Below are 14712 nucleotides of genomic sequence, written 5' to 3'. Positions count from 1 at the left end.
GCGACTGGCACGCGCGCCCGACTCTTCCAACGCGCGCGGGCGAACTCCGCCGCCCGCCGCCCGCCCCGCCCCGCCCCGCCCCGGGCGGTCCCGCTGCACCTCCGGGATTTGCACGCAGATACACTCCCCAGCGCTGGAGAACCGAACCGGCCCCGACCGGTCTGTGGTCATCAGATGGTCATGAGACCTCCACGCTCAAACCTGGGTCCTGACGTCTCAAGGCTGTCCCCATAAGTGTAATGACTCCACTCCTTTTGGTGAGAGGGATCAGTGGGCAAGTTGTCCGTGAATCCCGTCCCCTCCCTTTTTTAAAAATTCTAGGCCTACATACTTTCATTTGCCTGCATGCTTTGGCTATTAACTGTCCCCAGGTGGACCTGCAAGTCCATCCAATACACAAACCCCACACATTTCCCCCCTTCACATTCATATAAATTAGGGCTGTTCCCTTAATTGACAATCATACTTATAGGTATTGATTTCTCTGCCTGTCCCAAACACCACGCCCAATGCTTTAGAGACTTCAACTCACAATAATCCCCAAAGGACTGTTACTATTACTACTAATTACGATTACTATTATTATCCCGTTGTTCCAAGCTGTAGCCTGAGGCACGGAACGTTTGAGTAACTTACCCACGGCCATATAACTAAGTGCAGAGTGAGGACTCAAGCAGTGACTCCAGAGACAGTGCTCTTACCCCCTCCATTGTCCCCAATTTAGCATACTTCTAGTGAGGGTTTGCAATGCTTAGGACATCCTTATACTAAAAATTATTCGCTATTTAAAATTCACATTTAACTCAGCATCTTGTATTTACCAAATCGGACTACTCTAGTTGGGAGGGAAGAGAGTATAAATAGAAGAGAGAACTCTACAATAATAAAATTAGGTCCTTGCTCTTCTAGAGTTGATATCTATTTCATTGGAGGTTAATTAGATTTGGTTAATTTCATTCATCTCATAATTTTCTGCAGATTGACTGCCCATGTCACCACCCTACCGAAAATAGTGCCTGCAAAGTACCACTGAACTTCTTACTCTTGGAACTCTGCAGCATGCAACACTGTTAACATCCTTCTTGAAATTCCATTCCTCTGAAGAGGCTTGGGTTTCTTCCTACCTCTCCAATCACTTCTATTTCATATTTTTCTCTTACATCTTCTTCCTGAAAATTGGTATTCCTGCAGGTTCTACTCACCCTTCCCTCCTCTATCTGGAAGTAGGTCAATTAGCAGAAAATCAGCTAGCTGAATGCCAATTTGCTGATTAACTATTTGCCAAATTTACTAAATTTAAAGACTGCAATGTTGTAGTGCAATAATTAGCAACTTTATCAAGAATTATTTAGCAGCATTAACAAAAATATTCACTCCAAGTTATTAGCTGTGAAATGTGTAGAAGTATGTATTTCAGTATCAAAAACCAAAATAAAATGTAATGTGGGAATAAAAATTGGAATTATTTGGTTAATTCTTATTTCTTTCTGATGCTTTCAAATTAGGATTAAATTAAGTTGCCCTAAATTAAATTTTGGATGATTTCATTAAAAAGTAATTTAAGGGCAATTTAATTCAAAATTCTGATTTTTTCAGATGCTTTTGAATTTATAAATTAAAACAGTATGAAGAATAGGTGAGATAATACTAAAATATTTTAAATGTTTTTAGTATTAAAAAGGTAGGAAATGTCATTCAAAGGTACTATGAAATAAATCAGAAGTAGGTGAAAAACTTTGTCCCATGTCATATACTGGAGTGGTTTCTAATCAGGAACCATTGAAATAGGCAGACTTTGCTGTCGAAGGAATCCATGTTATTTATAACAAAGAGGAAAACTGTTCTACATTTTGGATATATTAATAAGTGATTAGGAACCTTTTTATGTTGATTACTGTTTTGCCAAACCTTTAATATTTTTAAGATTCTTTTACCAAATCCTCAGAGTATATCAACCAGAAAATGTCATACAATATTTAGTATATAATATGGTTATTCCCACTCTGTCCTATTTCATCTTTCTACTTAATTCATACTAATGACATGGTCCCTTCCAGATTATAGTAGTCCCTTTCAGATATCTTTACTTACTTTATAGCTAGTCTTCTTATAACCAATTAACTATATATGTAACTTATATATGTTTCATATAATATGCATATATAACTAGTTAACTCTATATGTATGAATAAATATATATATGTAAGTATGAAACAAGTATATATATATATAAAATATACACATATCCATATATAATTCATAATCCAATTGTGATAGTCAGTATTAAAAATGTGTGTATAATTTTTCCATATATTTCACCAACTCATTCAAGCTGTTATGTTAAATTACATTCATTTAATTTGACAAATTTGTCAAATTGGTCATTCAGCAAATTGATCATTTGGCTAATTGGCTTTAGAAAAGTTGATATTTCAGCAAAAAGCCTGCTTTCCTGTCATATAATGCCTAAATTTCTTAAAAAGCCAAGCACTATAATTTGCATATATAGATTTTTACTCAACTCTTGAATGAATGAGCATCTTTAACATTTCTCCCTTTAAAAGTGCTTATTTATATGATAAGTCAATGTCTAGCAAAAGATCCCACCAGTGGTATTTTTTACCTTAAATTATTAACATAAGTGGATGGGATAATGTGACAATAAATAATTATAACTAGATAGAAATTTGTATAACCAAAAAGTCAACTTGGAACCAGAAAAAGTGATTATGTAGTTTATATAACTAATGATTTAAATTATATTAGTGTTTAGAATATTTAAACCTTTATAATACAGATTCATCATGGACCATGGACATGAAAAGGCAACTCCTGATCACTAAACTCCATGCTTTTGTAAGTTAAAAAAAAAAAAAAAAGTCCAGCTTTAACAAAACCCCGCTATTAGGGCCAGCATCATGGGCACATGACATGTGTAGTCTCATAGACCCCATGCTTTGTTTAATGCTCTGCTGGCACCATTGTGAAATCCTTAATAATTTTTGAATGAGGGAATCCCCATTTTTATTTTGCCTGGTCCTGCTTGCCTTGATGATGAAAAAAAAGAGAGATTATAAATTTGTCAATCCTTCGATTTAAAAGCAATTAGAAGGGCACCTGGGTGGCTCAGTTGGTTAAGCTTCTGCCTTTGGCTCAGGTCATGATCCCAGAGTCCTGGGATCTAGCCCCATGTCAGGCTCCCTGCTTGGTGGGGAGTCTGCCTCTGCCCACCCCCTGGTGGGCACATATTCTCCTTCTCTCCCTCTCTCTCAAATAAAAAAATAAAATCTTAAAAAAGGAATCGATTTATTAAAAAAAATAAATAAAAGCAATTAGAAAGTGATAAAGAGTAAGAACTCTCGCAGAGCTAGAAGGCATAAAGGGTTCACTTGTGAATTCACTTAACTTGGAAAATGAGCTGTGCATGGGAGACTGATTTTGAATCTAGACCTAATTGTGAGAGATGATGAACAAATTGAGGTACCTGTAGGAATAGGTTTGTTCTCTTAGTATGCCTTCAACAAGTATTCAATATGGTAGGCAGTAGAAATTGGGCAGTAATTTTTTTTTAATCTGTTTCCTCACAGAACATACATTCTTACTGGAGATACTCAATAAATAAGATAGGTGAATGAAATATATAGTATGTTAGAAAGTGATACATGCTGGAGAGAAACAAATAAGCAAGGAAGAATATCATATATGTGTGGGGGTGGGGGGTGGGGCTGAGTGTGACGCAGTTTTATTTATTTTTTTATTTTTTTATTTTTTTTATTTTTTTTTAAAGATTTTATTTGACAGAGAGAGAGAGAGACAGCAAGAGAGGGAACACAAGCAGGGGTAGCGGGAGAGGGAGAAGCAGGCTTCCCGCAGAGCAGGGAGCCCGACGCGGGGCTCGATCCCAGGACCCTGGGATCATGACCTGAGCCGAAGGCAGACACTTAACGACTGAGCCACCCAGGCGCCCCTGTGACACAGTTTTAAATAGGAAGACCAGGAAGTTGTCACAGAGAAGGTGAATTTTGAGTAAAGATCTAAAGGTCTAAAGGGAATTACTTAGCCACGTGGACATCTGGGCGAAGAGCATTCCAGGCATTTTAGAACAAATGTCAATGCCATGAGGAGGGAGTGTATTTGATGTGTAAGGAGCAGGGAAGCCAGAGTGGTATAAGACACAAAGTCAGAGAAGTAATGGGAGGAGGGGCCAATCATGCAGGATCATGAATTTGACTCTGAGTGAGATGGGAATCCACTGTAGAATATTAAGCTAAAATTTATGTTTTCAAAGAAACACCCAGATGCTATTTTGTTGAACTAGGGCAAGAGCAGATGCAGGGAGATCAATTCAGAGATAAATGCAAATAATCCAGGCAAGAATAATGGCATCTTGGACCTGGATGGTAACAGTGTTGATAGTGCAAAGAGGTCAGGTTGTGTGTATATTTGAGAACTAAGTTGATAGGATTTGCTGACAAGGAGTATGTAGGGTAAGAGGAAAAAGGAGGGGGTAAAATATAACTGCAAGAGTTTGGTCCTCAACATCTAGAAATGTGGAGGCCATTAAGTGCTCGTGAAGAATCTTGGAAAGAGTAGATTTGGAAGAGTGCATCAAGAGTGCACTCTTGGTAAGGGATTATATTGGGGACAAGAATGGACACAAGACTGATTAGGATGCTATTGTGGCAGTCTCGACCAGAGGTGATGAGGATGGAATTAGAAAGGAAGTATTGGAATTGTTAAGAAATGGGCAGATGCCTGGATATAGGTTAGTGGTGGGGTAAGGGAAATCTAGGATATCTTAGGTTTGGGATGTTAATGCCTAGGTGGATGGTGCATCATTTACTATGATATGCAAAGCCTGGAGGAGGTACAGTTTAAGGTAGGTGATCCAGATGCCTGATTTGTCCAACTTGAGTCTGAGGTGCTGATTAGAAGGGTTGCTTACAGGCTAAGAGCACGAGCTTTGGAGGCAGACTTCCAGGGCTCCATGCTTCACTCTGCCACTTAGTAACGGGGAAACCTTGGACCAACTACTCAACATCTTTGTGCCTCAGGTTTCCTTTTACATAAAATGAGAATAGAACATTAACTGATAGTGTTGTTTTGGGGAAGTAAATGACTTAGTAAATGTAAAATGCTTATAATAGTGCCTAGCATACAGTAAGGGCTCAATAAACGCTATCTATTCTTAGAGACCGAGTGTAAACATCAAGTTAAGTAAACAAAATGTGGAATTATTCAGCAGCGTATAGATGGAATTGAAGCCATAAGAGCAGCTAAGATCTCAGGAGGGCAGAGGGTTATGAACTTGGATGGGGAAAAAATTATAGCTTCATTTTGCATTCCCTTCAATTACTAATATAGACGACAAACCACAGTAGTGTTGTTGGATCCATGATATCAATGGAAATCATAGATATTTTCATATAATATTGTAATTGTTGGAGAGATCTTGAAACATCATTTATGCTCATCACTACTTAAAGGAATTATCAGACCCACAACAACATAACTATGCTCTTCCTGCCTCAGATGCTAGTGCATTAGTTGTGTACTAAATGTGATGAGACACAAAGGCTACAGTATAGTCATTTTTTTTTTTAAGATTTTATTTATTTATTTGACAGAGAGAGACACAGCGAGAGAGGGAACACAAGCAGGGGGAGTGGGAGAGGGAGAAGCAGGCTTCCCGCTGAGCAGGGAGCCCGACGCGGGGCTCGTCCCAGGACCCTGGGATCATGGCCTGAGCTGGAGGCAGACGCTTAACGACTGAGCCACCCAGGTGCCCCAATATAGTCATTTTTTAATAGACTATTTTTCAGAGCAGTTTTAGGTTCACAAAGTAGAGCAGAAGGTACAAAGACTTCCCATATACCCCCTGCCATCACTGTCATGGGTGCCTGGGTGGTTTAGTCAGTTAAGCATCTGACTTCAGCTCAGATTATGATCTCGGGGTCCTGGGATTGAGTCCCGTGTCAGGCTCCCCACTCAGCAAGGAGTCTGCCTCTCCCTCTCCCTCTGCTTCTCCTCCTGCTCATGTTCTGTCTCTCAAATAGATAAATAAAATTGTAAAAAAAAAAAAATACACACACACACAATGTACACACAATGGAATATTACTCAGCCATCAAAAAGAATGAAATCTTGCCATTTGCAATGACGTGGATGGAACTAGAGGGTATTATGCCAAGTGATATTAGTCAGAGAAAGACAAATACCATATGATTTCACTCATATGTGGAATTTAAGAAACAAAACAGATGAACATAGGGGAAGGGAAGGAAAAATAAGATAAAAACAAAGAGGGAGGCAAACCATAAGAGACTCTTAACTCTAGGAAAAAGACTGAGGGTTGCTGGAGAGGAGGTGGGTTGGGTGGGGGATGGGGTAATTGGGTGATGGGCATTAAGGAGAACACTTGATGTGATGAGCACTGGGTGTTATATGCAACTGATGAATCACTAAATTCTACCCCTGAAAGTAATAATACACTATATGTTAACTAAATTGAATTTAAATAAAAAAAAATTTTTTTTTAAAAGACTAGTTTTGCTGCCCTAAAAATCCTCTGTGCTCCTCCTATTCATCCCTCCTTCCCCATAATCCCTGGCAACCCTGATCTTACTGTCTCCATACTTTTGCCTTTTCCAGAATATCACATATTTGGAATCATACGGTATGTAGTTTTTCCGGATTGGTTTCTTTCACTTAGTAATATGCATTTAAGTTTCGCTTAGTAGTATCCCTTTAGGTTCTAATGAGCTAAATAGCTCATTTCTTTCTAGTGCTGAATAATATTCCATTGTCTGGATGTACCACAGGTTATTTATCCATCCACCTACTGAAGGACATCTTGGTTCCTTCTAAGTTTTGGCAATTGTGAATAAAGTTGCTATTAACATTCATGTGCATTTTTTATGTGGATATAATTTTCAGCTCATTTGAGTAAATACCAAGGAGGATAATTGCTGGATTACATGGTTTACCGTATGTTTAGTTTTATAAGAAACCAGCAAACGGTCTTCCAAAGTAGCTGTACCATTTTGCATTCCTAAAGGAGCTTTAATTCCATTTGCAAAAAAATATGTATCTTAACTAATCAATATTTTCAGTACTTATAACCATTAAAGCAAAAAAGTCCTCTTGCTCCACATCTCCCCCAGCATTTGACGTGTTCTGGATTTTGGCCATCCTAATAGGTGTATCATGGCATCTCATTTATTTGCATAGCCCTGATGAAATAATGATGTGTAGCAACTTTTCATATGCTTATTTGCCATCTGTATATCTTCTTTGGTGGGGTCTTTGGCCCATGTTTTAATTTAATTTAATTTGTTTGTTTTCTTATTGTTGAGTTTAAGAAATTCTTTGTATAAATTTTTGCATAACAGTCTTTAGATATGCCTTTTGCAAATATTTTCTCCCAGTCTGTAGCTTGTCTTTTCAATTACTTGACAGTGTCTTTTGCAGAGCAGAAATTTTAAATTTGAATGAAGTCATATTCATCAATTAGTTCTTTCATGGATCGTGCCACCACAGTGTTATTTGTAAAAATTCTTACAAATAGCACTTTCTTCATGCAAGAAAATCTCAAGATGAAAAGCTAGGATACTTCCAAAATGGAATTTCCATTTAACAAAATTATTTTTTTCTCCTATAAAATGGGAGAGACTCTAATTCAGCCATATTCACTGAAAATGTTCAAGTTGGTTTCTGAACTGGAACAGATGAAATTGTTGCAGCAGGTGATGGAGAGGATGTGACCACCAGTTGACCCACTCCCCTAACCTTGGAATGCACACTCTGCCCACCATTTCTGTGTCCCTGAAACAGTGTGAACAGTGGGAACAGGGACACAGCCTCCAAAGAACGAGGCATTGTTGAGACCGTCTGTGCTGTATACATGACTGAACCCAGTTAAGATCTCCATATAAACTTTTAAGATTCCAGCAGGTAGTACAGAAATCTACTTGTTCTGCTGCTACCCAAGACAAGCCTCATGTGTAAGTTCCTTTGCTTATTAAAACTTCCGCCTACTAATCTGGAGTGGTCTGCCCCTTCCTTCCGTCTCTCCTTGCCCTCCATGTAGAGAGGCTAATTTCAGATTTTACCTGGAAGCTCCCAAGGTTGCAAACCAACAGAAATCTAGGAGAGGTTCTCAAGTCAAATGTTTTCATTCAGGGTAGAATTATAAAAATATCGTAAAATTTTGAAACAAGCAATGGAGGAACTTGCCCGCCTTACTGTTCCCCTGGAGTATGTGGCTGGAAGAATTCTTAGTCTGTGAGTCTCTGTTGGAACTGACCAAGACCGTTGAGAGGCTCAAAGATGTGAAAAGTTGTTTTATTGTTCTGTTTTCTTATAAGGATTATTTCTCCAAACAAAACTTCAATTGGAAAAAAAGCACTACAGTCCTCCCATGATTGCAGTAATACTTGGTAATGTAATATACCCAGTATTCTTACCTTCATGGGAAAAGAAGCACCTCATAATGTCATCACTTTCTGTTTTTCAACACAGACATGTGCTAGGAATTAAGACTATTCTTACAATCCTGAGAGAAGCTTTACCAACAAGCATAAAAGTTATCAACATTATCCTCTGATAATTACTCTGAATAATTGAATTTATAAATTTGTCAAAAACAGGATCAGAATATGAAGTACAGCTTTACCAAATAGTCCATTGAATTTCCCAGAGAACAAGACTTAAATGCATGTCTGAATTAAGGACAGTTGGCTTTAACTTCTCTAAAAGAAAAGAAACTCCACGTTTGGAACACTTTGAAAAAAAAATGATTTATCTATGAATTGGCTCACCTGGCAGTTATTTTTAACCACATGAATAGATAAAGCTTTCATTTCAAGTCCATTGTGGTTTCTACTTTAAAATATATATATAGTTTCTAGGATTAGCAACTAGTCAGGAATGCCAAACTTTGAAATGCTGCAGTAGGTGCTTCATCCTCAGATGACTGTCGATTTCTTCAAAAAGGGAAATCTATGGACAATTGGAAACTATTGAGGATTCTTTCAGAAGTTACTTTTATCTTGATAGTATTAAAGCTGAACCAAAGATCCACAGTCCTTTTCTTTCTGATATAAACTCTATTGAAGGTATTGTCCTAGACCATGTTCTTTGATCTTAGGACCAAATCTTATTATAGTTGAAATTTAACTCAAAAAAACCTTTGAGAATCTTGGTGTTCTTTGAAACAAGCTTTCCTGGCCTTGCAACGTGAGCTAAAGGAGCTTTAATTCCATTTGCAAAAAAATATGTATCTTAACTAATCAATATTTTCAGTACTTATAACCATTAAAGCAAAAATTTGAAATTGATGGAATGTCCAACATAATATATGTATTATGTATACGTATATACATAATACAGATTGTCTGGTTGAACACCACCTCACATTTAATGTTCTTATACACGTTAAGATATAACTTAAGTAGCTTTTAAATTGTTATTTTGAAAATAAGACATGATTTTAAGCTTACCTATATTTGAAATGCATTGCCTTATTTTTGTGTTAATAAAGATGAGTATCATGCATTTATTTGGAAATATATTTATAATTATATTTTAATATAGTTTCCTGTGTAACTCTAAGAATTTTATTTTGTGCACTTAAATATATTATTATTAGACAGAACTGATAGGCTTCACTTGAGTGCCAAATAACACGAAACAGTCGAGAACCCCTGAGACAGAGAAGAACTTAGGTCACATGATTGGGGTTTGAGAAATCCAAAGTCTAGAAGAAGAGAAGTTAGCAGACTCAGAGACAACAGCCGTGAGTTAAGAGAAAAGTAGGATAGTTTTGCAACATGAAAATCAAGAGAAGAACGTGTCTGAGGAAGGAGTGGTCATTTGTTATCAATGCTGCCGAGAGGTTATTAAGGTAGTGCTTTCTCTTGACCTTGACATGAATATCTTCAGTGGAATGACAATTTCCATAACCCCAAATTGAGCGAGTGAGTGGGAGAGAAGAAGTGGAGACAGTACCTATAGACAAATCAGTTAAGCAGCTTTCCTTGTTTTGAATGGGAACAAAGAAATGGGGCTCTTCCTTGAGGGAGATCTGTGACCAAGACATGGTTTTTTATAAAAGATGCAAGATACCAGGCCACATTACGCTGTTAGGGCTGATGCAATACAGGGAGAAACTTCTGATGGAAAAGTCTAGAGAGGAATAACCTCAGGAGAGAAATTACTGAGAGAGAGTGTTGGGATTCAGAGCAATAGTGGAAGAAAGTCTGGAAGTCTGGGTCCAGATTCAGGAAGGCTGTTAGGTTTGGTCATCTGCTGATGCTGGGTTCTTGTCTGATTGTTGCTGTTCCCTGGTAAAGCATGAAGCAGTGTTGTTAGCTGGGAGAGGAATGTGAAACAGGCATTTTGGGGAGTGGGAAGTGTATACTAGGGAAGTGTAGTGGAGTTCCAGGGCAGTGAAAAGTATTCATTTGAGATTTGTGACCATTACTTCCTTTAAAATTTTTATTTTGAAAAATTTCAAGCCTGTTTGTGATAAGTATACCCTTCCTTCCCTTAGATTCACATTTTCTGTCATTCTCTCTCTCCATATCAAGTACAAACACCTTTGCTGCTGTTATTGAACCATTTGAAAGTTAGTTCCAATGGAACACTTCATCCCTAAACACTTCAACATGAACAAAGTCATTCTTCATGAATACAAATGTAACACTCAGCAAATTTAAAACACTGATACTACAGCCAATATTTAAAATTTTCTGAGTGCCCTGATAATATTCTTTATAATTTTATTTATCAAGACTGACATATTCCTTTAAAGACAAATGTCTCTGTTCTCTTTTTAACATAAAACAGTTCTTGACGTTTTTTCCCTTTTCAATTTTTTTGGTCTTTCATTCTTTTATGACATTAACATTTTTGATAAGCCCAGGTTAACTGTCTTTCAGAATGTTGTACTTGTTATTTTAGAATGGGACTTACCAGAAGGTTGTGTAGTTTTCTTCAACAAAGTTCAGGTGATCAGATGCATGCAGGGAGTAAGCTCTCGGGGTAGTTATATTTAAGCAGGACTGTGTGTGATTGGGAACAAAAGGATGAGGGAAGTGAAGGGTAATTGTAAGGGAGTTCGAATGATAACTCCTCTAAGTGGGTAAGAGGGAACGAGAGCATGAATGGAGTGAAGGTAATGATAAAGGGGTGGTTAGATGACTGGAGATCTCTACAAAGTCTCTGTAACACGAAAGAATTGGGTCAGGAACATAGGAAAGGCAGCTGATCAGTGAATACATCTGTGCTTTTTCACTATACAGGTCTGCTGAAAGCCTGTGTTTACACCTGAGGTAAGATGCAGGGGATAGATGCTATACACAAAACTGTTTTATGAGCACCATTGCTAGAAGAACAGCATATATTATATACATAAGGACTTGTAAAGTCCTTTACCATAACTTAGAATTTATGTTACGCCTCCTAAGAAGAGCACTCGTGATTCTCATACTTTATTATATTCTCAGCATCCCTAGCAGAAAGGAATCGTGTTGTTGATAGGCAACTGTCAGGTAGAACTTGTAAGTGACTAATGAAATCATTAAGTCCATCGACAATAGCTCCAAGAAGAGAACCAGAGTGCGCACTCACATGTATTAGCCGAACTGAATGCTCCTCAGATTACACAATGTCTATCACTACCCAGATCGCCTGCACACCTGCCAGGCTGGGGTTTAATGGACGTCTCTATTTCAATTACTCTGCATTATGCCTCTTATTTGGTCAAAGGCCAATATTGATATAAGTAGCTGCCTAGAAAGGATAAATTCTCAAATATGTGCCCTCAACAAATAATTTTAGATTAAGGAGGTATGCAGTAACTGAAAGCCATTTATTAGCACTCAATTCTGGTGATCCCAGGCACAAAGCCAAAGCATTTATGGATGTGGTGAGTACTGGCACCAGGTCCTGGATTTAAAATTATTTTATGAAAAACACTGCACCCTGAGTGCAGAATCTATCTGCCTTCATTAACTGACATTCTTTACCATTGTTATCATAAGCCAACATTCAATGAACGTCTACAGGGTTTTGGCACTATATAATATTCTATTTACACTTTCTTTTTTTAAACACTGACATAAGTATGAGAAAGGGAAATATGAGTATTATTCCCTTCTAAAAGGACTATAAAAGAGGAGCACGATGACAGGGAAATAACACTGGACATTTTCTTTCACTTTTTATTAAAAATTTACTATGCTTCTTTTTTTTTGATGAAATGGCTGAAATAGAACTATTTCAGTCATGGCATATGCTATTTTAATCAAATTTCTGCCTGAAATACTGAATTGGCATCAGAAAATGATAGTGGTAAAATAACACATCTCACAGTAGCTTCATCTTAATTTATACCAGAAGCACATTCTGAGGTCCTCGCATTAAGTTTTAATTCAATAACACTTCCATCTTGAAAAATCTGATTGGCTTGCATTGGAATTAAGCCTGTCCAAATAACACACTTAGAGAGAGCCCCAGGTAGAACCAAAATACGGGCTTCAAGTGCCCTCTGGTGGCTGACAGACAGAACAACCAAATACAATTTGGAGTCTGGAATAAACAGGCACATGCCAAATTTCATTCTCTGTTGCGTTTATTTATTCATTTCTTTAAAAAAACTTACCAAGAATTTATTCTGTTAGGCACTTAGGATCCAAAGATAAATGGTATACAGTCTATGTAATAGAGGAGTTAATAGTAGAATGAGGGTAAAACTGACTACAGAAAATTTCAATCCTCCCTGAGTGCTGTTACAGAGAGATTTATTCTATTCCAACCAAGATATGTTGGTTACCATCATTCTTGTAGGTATTATCATGGTAATTAATATTATATGGAAATTCCTGAAAAATAAAAGCAGCTATTTTCCACACAGGGTGTAATTCATCTATCTTTATAAATCTAGAAAACACATAGTAAATAATTACATATTTCTAGAGTTTTTCCTAGGAGTAACTCTAATCCATATTGCTTTTATGATTACCTTATTAACAGTATTAGCAGTTTTGTAATTATTTTCATTCTTGCCAGATAACATTATCAGACCTATTATGCAGCAGAGTCGGTCTTACCTGATAATTCAGTGTCATAGATGGAACTGGAACTCAAATTGCCTGACTGCACCTGTTAGTTTTCTTGGTGGATTCATCCAGTGACTTTTGTGTGGTGTCTAATGGTAATATGAAGGGTCTTATGAAGTCACTGAGTAATATGACACAGCCATTTACAAGAAGGGTTAAAACACACACCACACACACAGAGACACACACACACACACTGCATCATTTCCAACATCAGCTACTGAGCAACTGTCATAATTCTCTTGAGTTTTACCAAGTTAGGAAAAGTCCCATATCCAATTACCAATCCCCAGCATCACCCAGGCCCTGGCTTGGCACTGCTCAACCAAATGATACACTCTTAATGCCAAAGCAAAGTGATTACATAAATAATTTAGTTAGGTCTTCTTTAATCCTATACAAGAGAAGCTTATAGTAATCTTAATTAGTATTGTACTCACCCAGTGCAGTTGTGTAACAGTATTCTCCTTTTCAATTCCTGACATTGAGCATGGAATGGTGCAAGGTCTTTAAAGAAGGTATTCCTAGTTTACATAAATCAATGATGGGAGTCAGAAGTTGGTTTCTTTGAAAAATATCAATGGTTCTAGATGCAAACAAGACATTCCTAAGAAGTCAAAAAAAACCGAGAGGTAGTGGGCGCAGAGGTGGGCAGTTTTTGGCACTATCACTTTAAAATTATGTTCTTTCGTACTTTCAATTGCTATGTTCAACTTTCTTTTGCTCCATTTCAAAGTATTTTGTTTTCATTTTCTCGTTTTCCTTTTAAGCTACTAAAATATCTTCATGAGCAATTTTTGGTTTGTTTGCACATACAAATAAGATCTATTGTTCTTAACATTTCTGATGTACCATTTAAGACTGTTTCCTTTTTGATTATGGGCAACAGAACAATGAATGTAACGATCATTGCTTTATAAGAGATGAAACAAACTCTTGTGTAGGTTTTGTGATTTTGCGTGTGTGTGTGAGAGAGGTCACTTTACATAATTAAGTCCAGTTAGTTCAAAGACTACATTTAAAATATAAATTCATCAGAAATATAAAATTCTATCTCTGGAACAGTAAACCAAAAATTAACACGAAGTCTTTTCTCAACGATACCCAATTGTATTGTTACCTTATTTTGAGCTCGCATAGTGTTCATTCCCTTGTCCATCCATCTACAAATACATATCACGCAAAGTCAAAAAGTCGTTTCCTTTCCTCCAGATGTATGCGACGTTCAAGAACCAGTGTTGAAATTATGCACAGGTGCTTCTTATAGAAAAAAAGTGGTTGAGAATCTAAACCAGACAAAGGAATGTTAGAATGTTTTTGCAACAACTCAAGCTGAATTGTGAAGGTAAAGTAGGAATGAGAGAAGTAAAAGGGCTTTCTAGGTTGATGAAGTTTTGTATTTAGGGATGAATTAACTTGATACTTTTGAAGACTCTCTAGAGTAACTAGAAGTAAATGTCAGACCTGGTTGCTATGGTCAAGCTTGACTTTTACGTTGTAAACTAAGAACCACTGAGAAATTTCAGGTAGACTAAAATGACAAGGTTTGACTTTGAGTTAAGGTCACTTAGGTAATAGTGTGGAAGAGTCA

Source organism: Mirounga leonina, unplaced genomic scaffold (assembly GCF_011800145.1).
Source record: "Mirounga leonina isolate KUSES-001 unplaced genomic scaffold, KU_Mleo_1.0 Mir_165, whole genome shotgun sequence".
Taxonomy (NCBI): Eukaryota; Metazoa; Chordata; class Mammalia; order Carnivora; family Phocidae; genus Mirounga; species Mirounga leonina.
The sequence above is the reverse complement of the archived record's forward strand: the minus strand, read 5'-3'. Positions refer to the sequence as shown.